The sequence below is a fragment of the Biomphalaria glabrata genome, chromosome 7, assembly GCF_947242115.1.
Source record: "Biomphalaria glabrata chromosome 7, xgBioGlab47.1, whole genome shotgun sequence".
Taxonomy (NCBI): Eukaryota; Metazoa; Mollusca; class Gastropoda; family Planorbidae; genus Biomphalaria; species Biomphalaria glabrata.
In genome coordinates, this window is record NC_074717.1 from 43,519,767 (window position 1) to 43,532,661 (window position 12,895).

Here is a 12,895-nt window from a genome sequence, read left to right on the forward strand (position 1 = left end):
TTTGTTTGGTATCTCAAACAAGGGAAATAAATTGTACTTGACTGGAGTGGAGGTATAAGCTGAATCAGTCCCCTTTAGAGGTAAACAATGTTCTCTAGTCATAAGTACCTCACTAGCAGAGTGGTTAGCACGTCGGCTTGAGGAGCCGTGATCCACAAGCTCCAATTCAGGTCGTCTCTCCCCCCCCCCATCCCTTTTTTTAAAGACTAAGACCAAGACTAAGACCAAGACTAAGACCAAGACCAAGACCAAGACCAAGACCAAGACCAAGACCAAGAAGACCAAGACCAAGACCAAGACCAAGAAGACCAAGACCAAGACTAAGACTAAGACTAAGACCAAGACTAAGACCAAGACTAAGACTAAGACTGCTTTAGTGATCCTTATGGAAATGTGTTGTCATTACAAGGACTCTTTTCTCATATGCAGACAACACAACAGAAACATACACATAAAATACAACAGACACAACATAAAGAGTCCATTCAGCAACCAAACACTACATTTACATTTGTGGAAGAGATTTTAAAAATCAATGACGGTAAAATCCACCCAGGAATCCTTTTCTTTTTCCTTTGCCCCCCCCCCCCCCCCCCCCCGTGTTCCATTGTACCAACTGGTCCAGATAAGTGATGGGATCATAGCGCATAAGAAAGCTAAGAGCATTGAATAGCGCTAAACAAAAACAATTGGTGAAAATAGCATTAATCACACCGATCAACTGTTGTTGGTCTAGATCTGTTACACATGTCATTACATGACAGATCCAAACGAATTGATACAATAGCACTTCATATAAGCTGTCTTGTTTGTTTGTTTTTTAAGTATTTTCTATGTTTTTCTTGCTGATGAGTAGATGTTTTTCACCATAAGATATAAACCTTGTTTTCTTTCTCTTAGACTAGGATAAATAAATAATTGTTTAATGATGACACAGCTAACACACACACACACACAAATGATCAGAGAATTTCATTCATCAAAATAACATCCAATCGCGTACATTGTGAAACAGTAACTTCCGGCAAGAGAAGAAGTACTACCTGAGGAGCAGCGCTTTTAAAAGTGTTACTCCAAGGCCTGTTACTCTCCCCCGCCCTTAGACCAATCCATTCATCAGAGGTTTAAGTGAAAAGTCTACAATAACATTCCCCCCCAAGCCAGGAGCTGAAAGAATTTTAGTTGTAGAGAGAGAAAAAAAGTGCACAGACGTCATCCCCAGATAAGGCTCTAATATCAAACGTGCAGTCCATATCCGACTCCAAGACCTTGGTTAGAATCTGGGGGGAAACAAAGGAGAGCGCCGTATCAACCGAGTACTACTGGCATTTATCCAGATTGTAACCAGACTAGCAATTCTACACACACATTGGCCAAAAAACGGAATAGAATTTAAGTTTTATTTATAGTTTTATTTAATGATGACTCCTTTTGTTGTTGTTGTTAGTTTTATTATTGACTTCTCAGCCAAAGAAAGGTGCGGGTTTGTTCAGTTGAAGTTCATGGAAATGAAATGAACATTTCAACGAACTCGTTTCTGAACTTTTGGCCTTTCAATTCATTAACGTCCAGACAATGAAAGTCATAGAGTAACAAAAGAAAGTATCGAAGCCAAAAAAGATGAACAAATGTTTAGATTAGATTTATGTAAGCTTGTCTTTCTCTGATAGTCTAAACATTTGTGTGTGAGCTTCGTAATTTGATTTATGCCAATGCGCAAAGATAAAGTCTAAAGTTTGAACTACTTTTATAGCGGATTAATTTTTTTTTTTTATTTCCTCTGAGGACCTCACGAAGATAAAAAGGAAGAGTGCAGTATATCACTACGCAGAACCAATTTCGACCTACACATTTTGTCATATCCTGTTTTAAAGAGTTCTCCAGCTGTCTCTTTCAAAAGCCCTTAACTACCAGCTGATCTCTATGACAGTGAAGGCAAATTGACGTCTGAGCAAGTCTTTGAAGCGCTTCCGGGAGGAGTTGGCAGCTAGACTCAATGTTTCGCCGCCCTCCTTAAGCTCGCCAAAAATGATCGCCTTTGGCAGTCAAATGACCTTGGCAAATATATAGAAGAATTCTTTCTTAAGTTGCATTTTGTTATGAATGTGTATAAAACAGGCCGCACGTGTATTTTGTCACCACGCCACCGACGCATGCACGTGTGTCTGAGAACCATCTAGCAGGTATCACAACAGCACATGCCACTACTGCCTAGTGATATGTGATCAAGTGTCTAGGAACAACAAGGTCACACCCATCAATGCTGTCTCGTCTGTCCTTGGACCAAAGTCAACGTTACTATGTCATTGTCAGAGACACGTTCTTGTTGCCTTGACATATCACCTGCCGCTAATTGCCTACTAATTAAGCCGAGGAATCCAACAATTAAAAAAAAAAAAAGTTGGGAGATCTTAAGCATACTATCCCCCCCCTTCTCTCTCTCTCTCTCTCTCTCTCTATCTCTCTCTCCCTCTCTCTCTCTCTCTCTCTCTCCCTCTCTCTCTCTCTACCTGTTCCGCTCAGTGTTGGGCAATTTGGTGAGCGGCTAATTAAATAACCTGTAAATAGTGTAGCTTAATGACGAGTAGGTGGTGAAGGGGTAATTGAACAGCCTGAAGCTAACTGAACAACCTGAAGCTAACTGAACAACCTGAAGCTAACTGAACAACCTGAAGCTAATTGAACAACCTATAGCTAATTGAACAACCTGAAGCTAACTGAACAACCTGAAGCTAATTGAACAACCTGAAGCTAACTGAGCAACCTGAAGCTAACTGAACAACCTATAGCTAGCTAATTGAACAACCTGAAGCTAACTGAACAACCTGAAGCTAACTTAACAACCTGAAGCTAACTGAACAACCTGAAGCTAACTTAACAACCTGAAGCTAACTTAACAACCTGAAGCTAACTTAACAACCTGAAGCTAACTTAACAACCTGAAGCTAACTGAACAACCTGAAGCTAACTTAACAACCTGAAGCTCATTGAACAACCTGAAGCTAACTGAACAACCCGAAGCTAACTTAACAACCTGAAGCTAACTTAACAACCTGAAGCTAACTTAACAACCTGAAGCTAACTTAACAACCTGAAGCTAACTGAACAACCTGAAGCTAACTTAACAACCTGAAGCTAACTTAACAACCTGAAGCTAACTTAACAACCTGAAGCTAACTTAACAACCTGAAGCTAATTGAACAACCTGAAGCTAACTTAACAGCCTGAAGCTAACTGAACAACCTGAAGCTAACTGAACAACCTGAAGCTAATTGAACAACCTGAAGCTAACTGAACAACCTATAGCTAATTGAACAACCTGAAGCTAACTTAACAACCTGAAGCTAACTGAACAACCTGAAGCTAACTGAACAACCTGAAGCTAATTGAACAACCTGAAGCTAATTGAACAACCTGAAGCTAACTGAACAACCTATAGCTAATTGAACAACCTGAAGCTAACTTAACAACCTGAAGCTAACTGAACAACCTGAAGCTAACTGAACAACCTGAAGCTAATTGAACAACCTGAAGCTAACTGAACAACCTATAGCTAATTGAACAACCTGAAGCTAACTGAGCAACCTGAAGCTAACCGAACAACCTATAGCTAATTGAACAACCTGAAGCTAACTGAACAACCTGAAGCTAACTGAACAACCTATAGCTAATTGAACAACCTGAAGCTAACTGAACAACCTGAAGCTAATTGAACAAAATAAAAGATTACCTCAGAGACTATTAAAAACTTGTTATTTCAAAAATCTAACATCATGTTGCTTTTACTAGGCACTGCTTTAATGTTACTGAAATTAAAGTTCCCCTTTCAGATCTTGTGATCTATAGGGCAGATGATATAAAGGTCATATTTTTCTGTGGCCTACGGTTAATGAGGGTGTCATGTGGCCAGCACAACGAAATTACTAATCACAGTCTTCACCAGGATTCGAACCCGGGATTCCCTGTTAAGAAGCGCTTTACCGCTCAGCCACAGCGCCTCCAATGTTACTATGCTGTGAATTTTATGTTGCACACACATACACACCCACATAACCGGGAGTCCCGGGTTCGAATCCTGTTGAAGACTGGAATTTTTAAATTCGGGATCTTTTGAGTCCATTAGTGCTGAGTACCTGACATTAGTTTGGGGAAAGTAAAGGCGGTTAATCGTTGTGCTAACTACATAACACCCTCGTTAACCGTGGGCCACAGAAACAGATGACCTTTACATCATCTGCCTTGTAGACTACAAGGTCTGAAAGGAAAACGTTACTTACTTACAGTAACTGACTAGGCAAAGTATTGTGCAACGTCACACCAGGTAAACACACAACTTATCATATACTATATATTAACTGACCAGGCAGCCACGCACACGCCGCCACTGAACTAACTGACCAGTATCAGAAGCCAAGACACAAAAAAAAGCAACAAAGTATAATTGATTTTGAATGTCAAATATCAAGTTGACCCATCGGCTACTAAAGTTTAGTTAGATCGAAATGGACTGCCAAGAGAGATATCAATTCACCAAGCCCCCACAGTTGATGACATAAAGTACTGTCTCTTCATTCAGTACTCTAGCCATACACTGCCAACGGACCTAAGACTGTGTCAATCCATTTACTGCCAACCGAGACTCAGCGGCTTTGCTTTGAGCAATATCGCCAGAAAGGAAGTAACACACACACACACACGCATGCACTAACTGACAAACACACACAGACGCACATTGAAATACAGACATGCACTGACCAACACCTGCCTCAAGGAAGGAAACACACCATATAGACTTACGTACTCTTTGAACCAGTGGCGTAGAATCCATGGAGCGAAGGGGTTCAATAAACCCGGGCCCACGACCATTTAGGGGCCCACACCCGATGGTGAAACAACCATGGGGGCCTGGGCCGGAATTACCTCTATGCAACATAGGCTCTAGCTTAGGAAATATTTAGTAGTAACATACAATATCTGGACTTATATAGGGGCAGGAGGGCCCGTATCTCAAATAGCTTAAGGCCTTTTCAACTGTAAATACGACACTGCATGGCGCGAAGGGGTTTCATATCGCCTGGTCCCATGACCAATAGTGGCCTACCATACACTGCAATTTTGTAAAAAAAAAAAATGGATAAAAAATTTAAAAAGTTTCCTTAATATATTCTGAACGTCATATCAAATGTTATATAAACTTCAAAACATTTACACGTGTTTTGACCTAGAGTCAGTGTAAGGAATTGCTATAATCAGGTTGATTGTAATGTGGTGACAGGGGCGTTGGTGGTGACGTTTGGTTCCCACACTCCCATTCTTTCTTTTGTTTTTTTTCTTTTATGTTCATTTAACCGTTGATAGTAGGCCTATTAACTTCTGCTTTTTTTTTTAAAGTAAAGTTGTTTGTTGTTGTTTTTTTCATTTTTCTATGACCAGAAATCTCGATTTAGACTCAAAATTAGATTTTAATCAAACAAAAGAAATATCCTATTCTGTTTGCTACTTTGGGAATCGTTAAAGGTGTTGACCTTTTTTAGCTACTTATCGTGACTGAATTGGCGAGGAGGTTTATAACAAAAAAATTAAGGATGAGCGATAATTACATTTATCACGGAAAAGTGTCTTTCACTTAAATGGCTGCTTTGTCGTCTAGTATGTGCACTGGACAGTCGTTCGGATGGCCTCGATGGTCTCGGGTTTATACGCTGACACAGCACCAATGTTGTTTGTTTTCCAACCGTATCGTCAAAAAAAGGATAGGCCTACTAATGACTTCACTTCATTAACAAGCTTACCAAACATACAGACACAATGAACGACTGAGAACGGGGGGATGATGCAAACAAGGAGCACATTGAAGACGGTGACAAAGTAATTCATCGCAGGGTGAATGTGAGTTTTAACCTTTCATTTCGTGGTCATCGCGAAGAGAATCGTTTTGGTGACACAAGTAACAACGACAATGTCTTAGCAGTACATACATTTTAAAGGAAACAAAAACGCAAGCCTTTAACCTCGACCCACAGATTCAATACGAGATAACAGACTTGTTGGGCAATGCAACTTTAGCAAAAATACTAAAGGAGATCCAATCTGTGCCATTTTTTCTCTATCATGGTTGACAGCAATCCAAGAAAATTAAAATTTATTAACTTTGCATTATGTTCTGACAATGTTTTGTGAACTCCGATGAAGAACTACCCAAAGACATTTGTCATTTGTAGCTTTTCGTATTTGTGAGAACCGGAAGTCTGCTGGACTGACTGAACAAATAAAAGTAATAAAATATCACCATCATTCTTGAAATTACTTACCATGCCAAGGCAAGGATGGTTTTTTCAATAGGAGCGGACAGTGCAATAGCCTTCAGGTAGGCCCACTTTTGTTTCATTAAAAGCAGCCGCGTGCGCACTATGTTCACTGTTCTAAACAGTACTCAAACATGGTCTTCAGTCTTCAATGGTTCGGTCAGCTATGATCATGAATTTGCATTGGAATGTGTTTTAGTAAAAGTACTGATACAGGCAAACTACTGGATTTCTTTGTCACACAACATATTATTGAACCCGGGCCCACGCGTACCTTGCTACGCCACTGCTTTGAACTATACGCATATCACTAGCACGTTTAGAGATATAAATTGATAGATGGATGGATGGATGGATAGATGGATAGCTATAAACACCTCGTCACTAATACACACACACACACACATCCAAGTAAGATTTAAATATATAAAGCACTTATTCTCCACCTAAACCAATCACACTGTGTTTTGAAACAAATCCCAACTACACTCTCTGTCTCTCTCTCTCTCTCTGTCTCTCTCTCTCTCTGTGTCTCTCTCTCTCTCTCTCTGTCTCTCTCTCTCTCTCTGTCTCTCTCTCTCTCTGTGTGTCTCTCTCTCTGTCTCTCTCTCTCTCTCTTTCCCTGTCTCTCTCTCTCTCTGTGTGTGTGTGTGTCTCTCTCTCTCTGTCTCTCTCTCTCTGTGTCTCTCTCTCTCTCTCTGTCTCTCTCTCTCTCTGTCTCTCTCTCTGTCTCTCTCTCTCTCTCTGTGTCTCTCTCTCTCTCTGTCTCTCTCTCTCTCTCTCTGTCTCTCTCTCTCTCTCTCTGTCTCTCTCTCTGTCTCTCTTTCTCTCTCTCTTTCTCTGTCTCTCTCTCTCTCTCTGTCTCTCTCTCTCTCTTTCCCTGTCTCTCTCTCCACCCACACCTCATCGGGGTCACCAGAGGTCATCCGCTACGGCCATTAGCCTCAAGCACCCAAAGCATCGAGCAAATGTCTATCACCCTAAGCCTGATTGATGGCCAGGTCTTGTGAGGTCACTGTGGTCGTAACGAAATCAAGGCAGTGGTCAGTCTACGTTTCACGGTAACGGGTGGACTGGACAGGCTAAGAGAATGTCAAACACAACTGTTCAGAAAAAAACATTTTAAACTGCTAGTCAAATTCACATTAAAGGAACATTTCAAGCAGACACTATTATAACTATTAGGGTCTAATTATTGATTAGGGTCCAAGACATGGGTAAAGCAGCTATTAGTTTTGTGTAGCACTGCTGATACGATTTCCCCTTAATAATAATAATAATCTTTATTGTCCGTAAGGAAATTTGTCTTACAATTTGTGCATTACACCAGACAAAACATTGTAACTAGAAAAAAAAAGTGTACATTCACACCAGACTCACTCATAGTTTACATGTGAAAAGTTTATATCAAATTGTTTCTATTTCATGATTTGATTGCCAGGGGAACAAAAGAGTGTTTGTGTCTGTTTGTCTTTGTTATCGGTGTCTTGTATCTCTTTTGTGATGGTAAAATCACAAAATCCTGACCCAAAGGGTGATGTAGCCTACTTTTTTCCCCCCTCAAAGCGAATCAGAGGCCCACAATGTCATCTGGTCAGCTCAACGATCAACCGCCTTTATTTTTCACAACTAATGTCAAGTTGGGGGGTGGGGGTGGACTTAGAGCGCCCCAAACAATCCGAAATTCAAAAATCAGTCTTCCCCGAGATTTGAACCAGGGACCCCTCTTTACGGAAGCCAAGCGTTTTACAGTTAAGCCACGCAAAATAGTGAGGACTTAGTATTATAATAACCAGGGGGGATGTAGATTAATCTAAGTGTCAGACAAATCATGTGACTTTATCATGAAGTAGGTCTACGTCCTAGATCTATATAATTGTATAGACATCTATGATCTATATCTACTGCATATTGTAATTCTTTCTCTCCTAATCGACGATACCATCGTTGATTTGACCCCATTAAATTGTTTAATTTTATACATTTGACTGTGTTATATAAAAAGAGCTTGCATTCCCCTTTCCTTCTATACCAAAATAAAACATTTTCTGATAACAATCAACAGTTATTGAAGCTTAATCATAACAGGGGATTAAAATAGTAATGAACCAAATGAAAAAGTCCTTCAAAACGTGGGAAAATAACGGAGAGAAAGAGTTAACTCAACCAAAACTTCAACTCACGTGTAAACGTATTCCATTCAGAGGAAGCAAGGCTCGAGATCCAATCAGTGCTGAACTACTTGAAGATGATGTGACTCAAGTCTAAAAATATCCCGGACCTCCAATGAAAACACAGTGTCTCCAGTAGATAAAGGCAAAAGAAATATAATCTACAACTAGGACTGGGCCCCAACAGTCGCAGATTACAAGACAGCAACGAACGCGGCGACAGCAAGGGGAAACCACTGTTACCGAGTAGCCACCCCCCCCCTCAAAATCAAGGCCGCTAACTCGTGCCCTCCTCGCAAGGCCGGCTACTCTCCCTTGGCAAGTGGCTAAAGGACAAAGAAGTGGAGACACAGGGAGGGACAACTGACACGTCACGGTGACAGAACCCTCTCTCCCCCCACCCTTTAGGGACAGTTTGAAACCAAGAGTTGTGCAAGTGGGGGAGAGAGGGGTGCCCTGTGCAGAGGTGCACAACAGACGAGAAGTGTGAGAGTGACTAGTGGCCAGGGTCGAAACGGGGAAAAGGAAACATGAGCGTCTCCGATCTAACAAGTTTTATGAAGGATCAAATGTTGAAGGCGGATTGAGAGTAGAACTAGATGTCAAGTTACTAGATCAACCCGTCAACTAGAAGGGTGGAGTAGGTGGTAGATTGAATGTAGAGACCAAGTTACTAGATCAACCCGTCAACTAGAAGGGTGGAGTAGGTGGTAGATCGAATGTAGAGGCCAAGTTACTAGATCAACCCGTCAACTAGAAGGGTGGAGTAGGTGGTAGATCGAATGTAGAGGCCAAGTTACTAGATCAACCCGTCAACTAGAAGGGTGGAGTAGGTGGTAGATCGAATGTAGAGGCCAAGTTACTAGATCAACCTGTCAACTAAAAGGGTGGAGTAGGTGGTAGATCGAATGTAGAGGCCATGTTACTAGATCAACCCGTCAACTAGAAGGGTGGAGTAGATGGTAGATCGAATGTAGAGGCCAAGTTACTTGATCAGCCTGTCAACTAAAAGGGTGGAGTAGGTGGTAGATCGAATGTAGAGGCCAAGTTACTAGATCAACCCGTCAACTAGAAGGGTGGAGTAGGTGGTAGATCGAATGTAGATTCCAAGTTAACTAAATCAACCCGTCAACTAGAAGGGTGGAGTAGATGGTAGATCGAATGTAGAGGCCAAGTTACTAGATCAACACGTCAACTAGAAGGGTGGAGTAGATGGTAGATCGAATGTAGAGACCAAGTTACTAGATCAACCCGTCAACTAGAAGGGTGGAGTAGGTGGTAGATCGAATGTAGAGGCCAAGTTACTAGATCAACCCGTCAACTAGAAGGGTGGAGTAGATGGTAGATCGAATGTAGAGGCCAAGTTACTAGATCAGCCTGTCAACTAAAAGGGTGGAGTAGGTGGTAGATCGAATGTTGAGGCCAAGTTACTAGATCAACCCGTCAACTAGAAGGGTGGAGTAGATGGTAGATCGAATGTAGATGCCAAGTTAACTAAATCAACCCGTCAACTAGAAGGGTGGAGTAGGTGGTAGATCGAATGTAGAGGCCAAGTTATTAAATCAACCAGTCAACCAGAAGGCCAAGACGTCAACTACAAGGTAAACTCAGTTGACACCAAAACGATGTTCGGCAAATAGATTTGTTGACAATCGCGATCACATTAAGTCAAACAATTGTAACTGTATGTCTGAGCATCACAGACATTATCACACTAACGCCGATATTATCAATTATCAAGTAAAAACAAGGAAACGGCTGTGAAAGCCTAAAAAAAAAATTCAAACAAAGAGCGCGATGGTCTTGGTCAGATAAAAGCCGCAGACTTACAGAAATAATCTGCTAGATCAACTCTAATAGTTTAGATGTATCACTGGGAGAGTCAAGCACTTAATGAGTGTTTATCGAATGCCAATTTCCGTCACATTCCTTCCATTCCATGTTTCAACGTGTTGGTATGAGGACCAAGAGAAAATTCCCACCAACCCACACACTTTTTACTAACACACCGATGTGTGTGCGAGGGACCCAGTATTACTAGAACAGTGATATGTGTGATCTAATGAACGCATTGGTATGAACAACGAGCCTCTGTTGTTTTGTCCATTATTATGACGCGCGTTACGTCCAGTCAACAGATATTTTGGAGCAGGGCGCCATGATTAATTTGCTCCACTCCCTTTCTTTGAGCAGGCACCAAGGGGTGGGTGCGCGAAAGGGACAGATAATGTGTTTAGGAATGGATGAAGCCTAAAGTGGGCGTTTCTTTAATCAATACCAACTCATTATTAAGATGGAAGAATCCCCCCACAGTGATGGACTGGCGCCCCGATGAGTGTATGGCTTCAGACACTGTTTCATCTGCAGACCTCTAAGCACTTCAATTCAGAATATCCTCCAGCTAGTGTTTCCAATAGTTGCTTCCGGGGAGATTTCAACCATCTATTAATGCTGACACCAGGTCCTCCTTTATCTCACACACTATTCCAACCAATCAGCAGACGACGAAACATTTCACAGAAATGAGTTTCAATTGATCACATTTGTCTATTACCTGTCACAAATTAAAGAGATCTAAGTTGTTGTTGTTTAACTTGATAGTACTGAAATTATCTATAAACTAATATGGATGGAAAATCTCTGTTCATGTTTATTGGTGGGTTTGTTTTTTCGAAAGAAAACAATTCTGTAGATTTCTTATTGAAATGAATATATATGTTACCTACTTGCCAAAAAAAAAAAAAAAAAACGCCAGGCATTCTATATATGCCAGGATTTCGCACTTTGCCGGCAACATCTATTCTTCTTCTTACTGCCAGCTTTATTGCTGCTGAGCTGTGAGCTCTTTTGAAGCCGGCAACATCTATAAATATATCTACTTTGTATTGAAGTTCATAGTGCAGGCAAAGTTCATGGGGCAGATGTAGAAATATCTGATGTTCATTAGACGTGGAGGCTTGAAATGAAACAGCCAAAAGTTCGATGGCTCTGTGTAAACCAGGTGACTGCAGAAACAAACTTCTCAACAGATTCAAATACCAGGACAACATCAACATTTTGTAGCGTCGATTTGTGGCTGTGCATGGCTCAAGACACCCACATCAATGATAACTTAGCAACTAGATCAAGTTATTGCTTGGGGATAATGCAAAAAGGGCAGTGACAAAAAAGGAGGTGTAAAGTTTGTAAAATGTTTGGACATGTTTCGGATGTTCCTTCAGAGTTGAAGATAATCTACTTATCAAGATAATCTACTTATCAAGATAATCTACTTATCAAGATAATCTATTTATCAAGATAATCTATTTATCAAGATAATCTATTTATCAAGATAATCTACTTATCAAGATAATCTACTTATCAAGATAATCTACTTATCAAGATAATCTACTTATCAAGATAATCTACTTATCAAGATAATCTACTTCCTAGAATGCAGGACGACGGGAGGGTGGCAGAGGGGAGGATACGAACCCGGGACCATTGAGACAACAAAGCTTTAGCTCTATAACTACAGATGTTGGAAATGTCTGAAATACAGCATCAAACCGAGGTCTATCGTTATAGCAGGCCTCAACACTTACCTGCGACGTCACTACCTTTGGGCAGTGGAGACCAATGGCTCGTTGCACACGTCACAGGTCCTCTACGACGATTGATCTATCAAACACATCGCTATTTACTGAAATGGCATTTTCGCTTTTAACGGAGGCTGTTCTGGTTTGCATCGTTTTTAAACAAGAGTTCTAATGCATGAGGAAATTAAGCTTGCTACCCTAGACGCATAGAGTTCTGTCCATTTTGGAAAGTTTTGGGCGCATTTTTTGTTTAACGCTTTCTCTCCTAACTGACGATACCAGCGTTGATTCCACCAGAATGTGGTAAATAATTACGGAGAGCAAGAGTTAAATTTACATGGAGATTGAAACAGTTCACTTTTCTTGAGCATGAAACCAGAATCTATTGAAACTTAAATGTGACTCAAATGTTGAGCCCAATGAGAAAGGGCCTTTCCAACTTATGAATCTTCCGTTAAAGTTCACACTCCAAATTTTTTTTTTTTTTTACTAAATTTCAACGTTTTGAGTTCTGACATTAACAAGCTGAAATTTCTTGAAAAGAAACAAATATTATTTGTTGTTGTTGTTGTTCTTAATTATTTACACTTAAAAGCTCACAACAAATGAAACAAAAAAAAAACAAAATTAGGCTAGCGCTTTTGTTTGTTTGTTCAAAAATACTATTTCTTCTCAGTGCTTGTCTACGATGTTTTGGCGGGTAGATCAAAACAACGCCGTCTGCTTTAAAATATGTACAGCATAATCTCCCCTTTCTATTTTTTGCAGGTGCCGCTGTCGCCAACGCAAGTAACAAAGTTGATCGCATAACCATGCAAACTTACAAAGGTCAGGCTGACAA

The 12,895-nt window shown here is 40.6% G+C and overlaps 1 protein-coding gene across 4 annotated transcripts in view; it reads right to left on the reverse strand.

Annotated features, from left to right (window-relative positions):
* Positions 1–12,895, reverse strand: part of LOC106076280 (pleckstrin homology domain-containing family G member 4B-like) — a 129,257-nt gene that overhangs the window by 86,625 nt on the left and 29,737 nt on the right. The window contains exon 1 of one of the 4 annotated variants that reach the window (XM_056034853.1): positions 8,489–8,673. The exons of the other annotated variants lie outside the window; for them this stretch is intronic. The gene's annotated coding sequence lies outside the window, so the exon portion shown is untranslated. Of the gene's footprint in view, positions 1–8,488; positions 8,674–12,895 lie in introns of those variants that run through there. 4 annotated transcript variants of the gene reach the window in all.